Source organism: Eumetopias jubatus, unplaced genomic scaffold (genome assembly GCF_037043125.1).
Source record: "Eumetopias jubatus isolate StellerSeaLion01/CBP00866 unplaced genomic scaffold, mEumJub1_p1.0 scaffold_2, whole genome shotgun sequence".
NCBI lineage: Eukaryota > Metazoa > Chordata > Mammalia > Carnivora > Otariidae > Eumetopias > Eumetopias jubatus.
The window spans coordinates 128625750-128636980 of NW_028274808.1; positions in this window are offsets into that span (position 1 = coordinate 128625750).

Sequence of the window (11231 nt, forward strand, 5' to 3'; positions counted from 1 at the left end):
GCAGAATGCATCTGGTCTTCCAAGACCGGTTAACCCAAGCATAAAAGTAAACCGTTAAAAGTCAAAGCACAGGATCTGAGGCAAGATGGCGGAGGCGTACGGGACTCCATTTCAAGTGGTCCCCTGAATGAGCAGTGGCTCAGGGTTGGGGAGGGACTGATAACAGTGCTCAAACAGACCACAGGAGTTTAAGAGGCAAACGTTGGGACCAGGTGGCCGCAGAGCCGCCAGCCACTGCCCACACCCGCATCAGAGAGGACCCAGCACGGACTGGAGCAGCCACCACTGCTGCGGGTGCTGCGGAGGCCCCACTCGGACCTGAGCCCATGGAAATGGGGCTGGAGGCAGCCACTGCCTGCACAGAGAAGCCCTGGCTTGGAATTGTGCCCACAGACGTGGAGCGGCCACCAGTCCCACCGCGGCCTGGTTTGCCCAGCCCAGGATTGCTCCTGGTTTTGGTGGCACAGTGGGCAGAGTAAAGGGGGACCGGGGTCCACCACTGAGGTGATAGCTGGGGGCACGCGCTGCCTGTGGGAGCCTGCGGTTTTCAGTGGGGCTTTCAGAGGGGAGACTGTGTTCTGGAGGATTCAGAGATGCAGACTGTGGCTTCTCGCCTGTAGGGCAGAGGTCTGGGTGCCAACTTTTCCCTTGCTCTGACCCTCCAAAAAGGCGGGAACAAAATCCCCCAAAACCGGTTTGCACTAGGGGAGCCCCTTGATAGGGGGCAGGGCAACACCGCCCATGCAGAATTGACTGAAAAACAAGGCGACAGGCCCCTCCCCCAGAAGACAAGCTGGAAGAACAAGAGGAAAACAACTCCAGGGTCCCCATAAAACTGTAAAACCCCAACACCAGGGGAAAATTAGTATATTAAGCTCCTGGTGTTGCCTCACAGCCTGTGTATTTCTTAGATACAACTTTTCTCTCTTTTTTTAATGATTTCTCATGCTTCTTCTGTTGTTTTTTTTTTTTTTTTACCTACTTATCATTTCAACCAGACGTTTGATACAACATATTCCATAGTAACTTTTTAACTTGAACTTTTTCAAACATAAACTTTTTTTCCTTTTATATATATAGATATAAGCTTCAAAGTAGTCCTTTTTTCCCTACTCAATACTACCATTATATACATATATATAGCAGTTTTAATTTCCCTGTATCTCTGGGAAGTACTGTTCTCTAACCAAGAGAACAAAATACACCCAGGAAGAGCTGAAACACTCTACCTTGCCCACATAGAGGAATTATAGCCACCGTCCCTGCACCCTCCCATTTCTTTTTTTGTTGTTTGTTTTTTCTTTTTTTGTCAGTTTTGGGGGGGGGTTTGTGTGGGTTTTGTTTGTTTGTTTTTATTTTGTACTTCATAAATCTTATTCTTGGGTTTCATTTTGCCTGGGTTTTTTTGGTGGTGGCTTCCGATTGCTCCAAAATTTCACAGAGTGTACCTTGCCTGGATTGGGGTTGATATTTTTGACTGAACATCCCATCAACCACAACTCAACAGAATGACTAGAAGGAGGAACTCCCAACAAAGAAAAGACCCAGAGATAATGGCCTCCCCTGCAGACCTAATGGATATCAATATAAGCAAGATGTCAGAATAGACTTCAGGGTAACAGTTATGAAGATGATAGCTAGAATGGAGAAATTGAATAATGGCAACATAGAGTATCTAAGGGCAGAAATGAAAGCTGAACTGGCAGAACTTAAAAATGCTATCAATGAGATCCCATCTAATCTAGATACTCTTAACAGCTAGGGTAAACAAGGCAGAAGAACAAATTAGTGAACTAGAAGACAAACTGATAGAAAAGAAAAAAGGAGGCTTGGGAGAAACAGCTTAAAATCCATGAAAACAGAATTAGAGAAATAAGTGACGCCATGAAATGTTCCAATGTCAGAATTATTGGAATCCCTGAGCAGGTGGAGAGAGAGAGGACTAGAAGATATATTTGAGCAATGAGTAGCTGAGAACTTCCCTAATCTGGGGAAGGAAACAAAAATTTGTGTCCTAGAAGTAGAGGTAGAGAGGACCCCTCCCAAGATGAAGGAGAACAGACCAATACCCCAGCATGTAATAGTAAAACTCGCAAATTTTAGAAATAAGGAAACCATCTTAAGGCAGTTAGGGGGAAGAGATTCCTTACATATAGAGGGAGGAACATCAGAATAACATCAGACCTATCCACAGAGACCTGGCAAGCCAGAAAGGGCTGGTAAGACATATTCAGGGTACTAAATGAGAAGAACATGCAGCCAAGAATACTTTATCTGGCAAGGCTGTCATTAAGAATGGATGGAGAGATGCAGAGCTTCCAAGACTGGCAGAAACTGAAAGAATATGTGACCACTAAGCCAGCCCTGCAAGAAATATTAAGGGGGTTCTATAAAAGAAGAAAGACCCCAAGAGTGATATAGAACAGAAATTTATAGAGACAATCTATAGAAACAAGGACTTCACAGGCAACATGATGACAATAAATTCGTATCTTTCAATAATCACTCTCAACGTGAAGGGCCTAACTGTTCCCAAAAAGCGTCACAGGGTTGCAAATTAGATAAAAAGACAGAACCCATCCATATGCTGTGTACAAGAGACTCATTTTGAACCTAAAGATACATCCAGACTGAAAGTGAAGGGATGGAGATCCATCTTCCATGCCAACGGACCTCAAAAGAAAGCTGGGTTAGCAATTCTCATATCAGACAAATTAGATTTTAAACTAAAGACTGTAGTTAGAGACACAGAAAGACACGATATCATTTTTAAAGGGTCTCTCCAACAAGAAGATCTAACAGTTCTAAATATCTATGCCACCAATATGGGAGCAGCCAACTACATAAGCCAACTGTTAACCAAAATAAAGAGTCATATTGATAATAATACATTAATTGTAGAAGACCTCAATACTCCACTCTCAGCAATAGACAGATCATCTAAGCAGAAATTCAACAAAGAAACAAGAGCTTTGAATGACACAGAGGACCAAATGGACCTCACAGATATATACAGAACATTCCACCCTAAAACAACAGAAAACTCATTCTTCTTGAGCGCACACGGAACTTTCTCCAGAGCACATACTGGGTCACAAATCAGGTCTCAACCAATACCAAATTGTTCCCTGCATTTTCTCAGACCATAATGCTTTAAAACTGGAACTCAATCAGAAGAAAAAAATTGGAAGAACTTTAAACACTTGGAAGCTAAAGACCACTCTGCTTAAGAATGGTTGGGTCAGCCAGGAAATCAAAGAACTTAAACAATTCATGGAAACCAATGAGAACAAAAACATCTTGGTCCAAAACTTATGGGATACTGCAAAGGCGTTCCTAAGGGGGAAATACATAGCCCTCCAAGCCTCACTCAAAAAAAAAAAAAAAAAAAGAAAGAAAAAGAAAAATGCCGAATTTACCAACTAACTTTACACCTTAAAGAACTAGAGAAAAAGCAACAAACGATGCCTAAGCCATGCATTAGAAGAGAAATAATTAAGGTTAGAGCAGAGATCAATGAATTGGAAACCAGAAATACAGTAGAGCAGATCAGCGAAACTAAAAGCTGGTTCTTTGAAAGAATTAATAAGATTGATAAGCCACCGGCCAGACTTATCCAAAAGAAAAGAGAAAGGACCCAAATTAATAAAATTATGATGAACAGGGACAGATCACGATTAACACCAAGGAAATAGAAACAATTATGATGATGAACGGGGAGAGATCACGACTAACACCAAGGAAAGAGAAACAATTATTAGAAATTATTATCAACAAGTATATGTGAATAAATTAAGCAACCTGGAAGAAATGGATGCCTTCCGGGAAACCTATAAGCTGCCAAGACTGAAACAGAAAGCAGCAGACAACCTGAATAGAATATTAACCAGTAACGAGATTGAAGCAGTGATCAAAAACTTCCCAAAAAACAACAGTCCAGGGCCTGATGGATTCCCTGGGGAATTCTACCAAACATTCAAAGAAGAAATAATACCTACTCTATTCTCCTGAAGCTGTTTCAAAAAAATAGAAACAGAAGGAAAGCTTCCAGACTCATTCTATGAGGCCAGCATTACCTTAATCCCCAAACCAGGCAAAGACCCCATCAAAAAGGAGAATTTCAGACTGATATCCCTGATGAATATGGATTCCAAAATCCTCAACAAAATCCTAGCTAATAGGATCCAACAATACATTAAAAGGATCATCCACCACGACAAAGTGGGATTTATCCTCGGGATGCAAGGGTGGTTCAACATTCTCAAATCAATCAGTGTGATAGAACACATTAATAAGAGGAAGGAGAAGAACCATATGGTCCTCTCAATTGATGCAGAAAAAGCATTTGACAAAATACAACATCCTTTCCTGATTAAAACTCTTCAGAGTGTAGGGATAGCGGGAACATTCCTCAAGTTCATAAAATCCATCTGTAAAAACCCCACAGTGAATATCATTCTCAATGTGGAAAAGCTGAGAGCATTTCCCTTAAGATCAGGAACACGACAAGGATGCCCACTCTTGCCACTATTGTTCAACATAGTACTAGAAGTCCCAGCAACACCAATCAGACAACAACAACAACAAAATAAATATATAAAGGTATTCAAATTGGCAAAGAAGAAGTCAAACTCTCTCTCTTCACAGATGATATGATACTTTATGTGGAAAATCCAAAAGATTCCATCCCCAAATTACTAGAACTCATACAGCAATTCAGTGATGTAGCAGGATACAAAATCAATGCACAGAAATCAGTTGCTTTCTTATACATTAACAATGTAACTGTAGAAAGAGAAATTAGAGAATTGCTTCCATTTACAATAGCACCAAAAACCGTAAAATACCTCGGAATAAACCTAACCAAAGAGGTAAAGGATCTATACTCTAGGAACTACAGAACTCTCATGAAAGAAATTGAAGAAGACACAAAAAGATGGAAAAACATTCCATGCTCATGGATCAGAAGAATAAACATTGTTAAAATGTCTGTGCTACCCAGAGCAATCTATACCTTCAATGCCATCCTGATCAAAATTCCAATGGCATTTTTCAATGTGCTGGAACAAAATATCCTAAAATTTGTATGGAATCAGAAAAGATCCTGAATTGCCAAGGAAAAGTTGAAAAAGAAAAACAAAGCTGGGGGCATCATGTTGCCTAATTCTGAGCTCTATTACAAAGCCGCGATCACCAAGACAGCATGGTACTGGCACAAAAACAGACACATACACCAATGGAACAGAATAGAGAGCCCAGATATGGACCCTTAACTCTATGGTCAAATAATCTTTGACAAAGCAGGAAAAAATATGCAATGGAAAAAGACAGTCTCTTCAATAAATGGTGCTGGGAAAATTGGACAGCTATATACAGAAGAATGAAACTCGACCATTCTCTAACACCATACACAAAGATAAACTCAAAATGGATGAAAGACCTCAATATGAGACAGGAATCCATCAAAATCCTAAAGGAGAACATAGGCAGTAACCTTTTCGACATCAGCCACAGCAACTTCTTTCAAGACATGTCTCCAAAGGCAAGGGAAACAAAAGCAAAAATGAACTTTTGGGACTTCATCAAGATAAAAAGCTTCTGCACAGCAAAGGACACAGTCAACAAAACAGAGGCAACCCATGGAATGGGAGAAGATTTTTGCAAATGATACTATAGATAAAGGGCTGATCTATAAAGAACTTCTAAAACTCAATACCCAAAAAACAAATCATCAAGTCAAAAAATGGGCAGAGGACATGAACAGATACTTCTCAAAAGAAGACATACAAATGGCTAACGGACACATGAAAAAGTGTTCATCATCAATAGCCATCAGGGAAATTCAAATCAAAACCACACTGAGATACCACCTTACACCAGTTAGAATGGCAAAAATTGACAAGGCAAGAAACAACAAATGTTGGAGTGGTTGTGGAGAAAGGGGAACCTTCTTACACTGTTGGTGGGAATGCAAGTTGGTACGGTCACTTTGGAAAACAGTGTGGAGTTTCCTCAAAAAATTAAAAATAGAGCTATCCTATGACCCAGCAATTGCACTACTGGGTATTTATCCCAAAGACACAGACGTAGTGAAAAGAAGGGCCACATGCACCCCAGTGTTCATAACCAAACTGTGGAAAGAGCCGAGATGCCCTTCAACAGATGAATGGATAAAGAAGATGTGGGCCATATATACAATGGAATATTACCCAGCCATCAGGAAGGATGAATACCCAACTTTTACATCAACATGGATGGGACTGGAGGAGATTATGCGAAGTGATATAAGTCAAGCAGAGAAAGTCAATTATCATATGGTTTCACTTATTTGTGGAACATGAGGAATAGCACGGAGGACATTAGGAGAAGGAAGGGAAAATGAAGGGGGGGAAATCAGAGGGAGAGATGAACCATGACAGCCTATGGACTCTGAGAAACAAACAGGGTTTTAGAGGGGAGGGGTGGGGGGATGGGTTAGCTGGGTGATGGGTATAAAGGAGGGCACGTACTACATGGAGCACTGAGTATTATATGCCAACAATGAATCATGGAACACTACATCAAAAACTAATGATGTACTGTATGGTGACTAACATAACATTAAAAAAAAAAAAAGTCAAAGCACAGACTTGGATTGTAATCACTCCAGCAAAGGATTCTGTCAGGGTTGTTATTCAGATTGTTCCTATCTCTTCCCCTAGCCTTATCCTCAATGAAACCACGCTGGGTTCCTAGAAAGACAAAAGCAGGCAAACAAAATCAAAACCAAACACACACACACAAAATCATGCACGCACGATCCCCCCCACACACACATAATCATGCACACACCCACGCAGTAAAATTAAAAACTTGAAGAAACTGATTTAACACAATAAGCTGCCAGAAGCAGAAAATAGAGTTTGGGGTCCATTGTAGCGACAATATGACAGGACTGTTGGAGAAAAAGATTGCTCATTTTTAGGTAAGAGTACTGTGTGTTTCTCTTGTAATAATCATCTCTGAAAATACCCTGCTGTTTTTGGCACAGTGTGCTAGTTCTTGCAGAGGAGAGAAGTTTCAGAGAGGCTCCGCTTTGCCACAGAATGACCAGCCAGTGCTGACAAGACGTGTGACCGGCATCAGTCCCAGAGGCAGCAGCAATAATGGAATTCCTGGCTTTTCAGAGTTCCTGAAGCCTCAGCATCTACATCTCAAAGTGTCAGAGTTGAAACCCAAAAATGAATGAATGAAGTGAAAATGAAAAATATCACATGAATTTTTAAGCATATATGAGATTCTCTCAGAAATAAGAAGGTGACTTTAAAAAGCTGAAGATTCCTTAAGAGAAATTGAGGAACAGATAGAGGAATACTGTTTCTTCAACTATTAGTCTTTCTATTTTTTTAACTTCCAGGCTAGACACCATAGAAAACAAAAATTATATGAGACAAACTAGTTCTAAAAAATATTTGTTTCTATTAGATCAAGGCTACAAGATTTTCAGAATGCACATGTTCCTGCAAAGGCATTTATAAAACTGTAACAGCTATCTAGCAACATTTCATCTTGAAATTTTTACTCTTAAATATGTAAATATATAGAATATTTAATATACTTATATATTAATATAACAGATTTCTTCATAAAATATTACACTGACAAAAACACAATTGTGCTCTTCTAACATGAGCTTCCTTATATGACTGTGTGCTAATTTGGATAAAAGAGAGCTACTAATAAATTCTATTTTCAACTGTCTACAAGTTTGCATTATGTCTCCAACTATAAATAAAAAAGAGAAGTACAACTCTTATTTCTGTTATTTTGGATAACAGAATTGAAGTATGTCAGGTATCTCATTTCTTTTTTTTCTCTTGAGGGTTATCACTGGACAATACTTAAGAATTAAGAAACCTCCTTTGTGCAAATTTTGATAGGGTTTAACAAACAAAGGATTTTAGTATTTACAGATTTTATTGAATCCAACTAATAAATGACAAAGCTTCCTTTAATTTCTCATTAGAGTTCTTATTTACAAATTAAATAAATCTATGATGCTCAGATGGTCTATAGTGAAGAATATTTTTTTTAAAAACTTCAATCTGTCACACATCAATGTTCTGGAAAACACAACATTAATCAATTCTAGAAATAAAATCAAAAACAAAAATATACAAAATGGAAACCCTTTTTTTTTCTGTTAGATTCAACGGACATAAAATTACTCTATCAAATATCTACAAATGTTTGTAAATACCTTACTTTTACTTCTATACTTACTCTGTACTAGCAATATAGATTTTGTGGATCACACTTTGAGAAGCATTGGATTAAGTGACCCAGTATATACTGATTTCGAGAGTTCTCACAAGTACAAGATATAGAGAAATTTAACCATTTGAAACATCCCTTACTTCTATATGTTGTATTTCTCTTTGAATCTGTCTGTGCTCACAGAGATTAACTGAAACCAAATGAATCAATCATTCATGTGAGATCTTTAAAAACCCCATCAACTTTGAAGTTTGCCTTATAGAGTATTACCATTGCTCCCACCACTTGAAACATTTCATTATACTGAATTTGTGGGTACGGTTCAGAAGAGACCTACTATACATCATTTGCTCCTGTGTCTTTTACAGTATGTAGGACATACTTGATGGTCAATATTTAAGTGTTGAGTAACTGAAACAATCCAAATAAAATTCATTAAGAGGAAATTATAAATTGTTTCTATTGAAAAATACACAAAAATGTGTTTTTGAATAAAAAGGGAAGACCCACCATGTTTTTCACAAAAATATGTGCACTGAACAATTAGATTGGAAATATATACACTGTCATTACAAATTAGTAATTTTTTTTTTATTTAGTTACTAAGGATCAGTTTGAAATGTTTATGATTTATATAATCAGTCTAAGACTGGTGATTGTATTTTTAAAAGCAAACCTTGCCAATTCTTCCTTATTCATATATATATTTAATTTCAAAAGTCAGCTGTTTCTTGTGGGCACATTTCTTAATGGAAAGGTGTTCCCTGTAGGAACATTTCTTTAAGACATTAACTTCAAAGTATTTCATTTTTTTAAACAATGTAAAATATTGTAGCAAGAAGTCTGGGTTACTTAACAGGAATGGTTTAATCTTTCCATATGATATAGTATATAATAGATCACTTTTTTAAATATTTATTCATGTGAGAGAGAGGGACAGTGTGAGACTGGGGGGAGGGGCAGAGGGAGAGGGAGAAGGAGGAACTCTCAAGCAGATGTCCCACTGAGTGGCGAGCCCAGCATGGGGCTCAATCTCATGACCCTGAGATCATAACCTGAGCCAAAATCAAGAGTCAGATGCTTAACTGGCTCAGCCACCCAGGTACCACTAGATCACATCTCTGTAAGTCTCAAGGTCCTTGAGTTTCAGTTTCCAAGTAGAAAGAAGAAAAAAATAGACAAAACAGAAACAAAATATAAGCACCTTAGATATTTATTCCCTAATGACAAATTGGGAAATAGACATGATATAAAGCCAAATATATTTGGTTATATGTACAAACTCCAAATTTCCTAGTATTTTCTTGTTCTTGTAAAGTTGCCAAGGTATATACTTTCAATGAGTAACACGTTTATTGAAGTTACTTAGGAAACAGTTAGCAAAGCCTATATATCCTTCAAGAAATAAGTACATACAACTTTGCAAGCCTTGTGGGTCTACACCAACATCCATGCTATTGAGGTTATATTACTTCTACTTTTATATGCAGATTTAAATGTGAATTCCAAGCACAGATAGAACTATTTCTTAAGTAAGCATTTATTTTCAAAGTGATTTTTTTCTGGTAAGTTTTAAACTTGACTTTCTTATTCCTTTTTTTTTTTTTTTTGCCTCAAAGAGATTGTAGGCACATTATATTTCTCATCCTTGACAAATACTAGCTCTATGAAACTTTCAATTAAAATCGATGCCAAATTCTACTTTTGAAAGCTAGCATCAGTTTGGAATTATATATTCTTTGTTTTTCGAAAACAAGTAGGTGAATGTACCATATTTGTTCACCGCTGTCCATGACTGGAGAGCAACCTTAAAGAAATAGCATGTAATGACAAAGATTTACGGATTTACTTATGGGCAAAACCATTATGCTCTCTAAAGTAGTCTGCCATGTACTATGCTCTAAGGATCCCATTCATCAATGACTTCTGTGGCATTTCAGAGGGGATTTTCATGTAAATCACTTCTAAAGTCCATGTAATATGCCTCTTCTGAGTGAGTTACATAACATTACTATTCATCATTATTGATTATTCCCTCTGGCTGTAAGCAACAGATGCAAATCTGTTTATGAAAAAGAAGAAAGGCTAGGTGTGTACATGATTACACATAACTAGAGGCATAAGTTTGCCTTATTTGTCCTTTAATCATGATGTGGACTTTCAAAAACCAGTACAAAGCTGATAATATTGCCTTTCCATTCTCTTGATATTATCAGATTTTGCAACCACTACGGTAAACTCCAATGAGGAATTCTCATAAAGTAAGCTAAAATCATTTGTGTTTTCCAACTCAATATGCCATGATTATGTCTTTTGTAATGTAAAACTAAATAATAACAAAAATAAATTCTAAATAGTTTTACATAAAACCCATGACTATTAAGTTTCAAATCTGAAAGTAGCCAATGTAGAGTATTTTAGATAAGAGACACAGGCCAAAATACATATTTTATAAATCAATTTATAAATAGGTTTATTTACAGAGGCAAAAGCAAGGACCTTGTCCTAAAAATGGAAGTGAATATTAAAATGGAGCATCATAAAATGGCATATTTCATAAACTGAAATTTTGAATAGTAAAGATAAAATATCCATTATCATATCATTTTTGAACTTAGAGTATCCTAGTAATTTATTAATAACCATTTACTGAGAGGCTCTGTCAAACGTTATACTACATAAAGGAGATGAAGGAGTTAGACATGATCTTCTACACAGGACAGTATAGAAGGGAAAAGTCAATTAAAACAGTCAAATAAGTCATTGTCACAATAATGTGGGGTAAGCATAATCATAGAGGTAGTATGCTATAAGAACACACGGTATGATATCCAGCGCAGTCTCAGAAATCAAGATCTCCTGGAGTAACATTTAAATTTACAACTGTAGGGTAAGAATTGGTCCACACAAAGATAAGGAATAGGAGATAATGTACCAGGCAAAGGTAGGGGCAGCTTGAGAAAAAAACTCAGAGG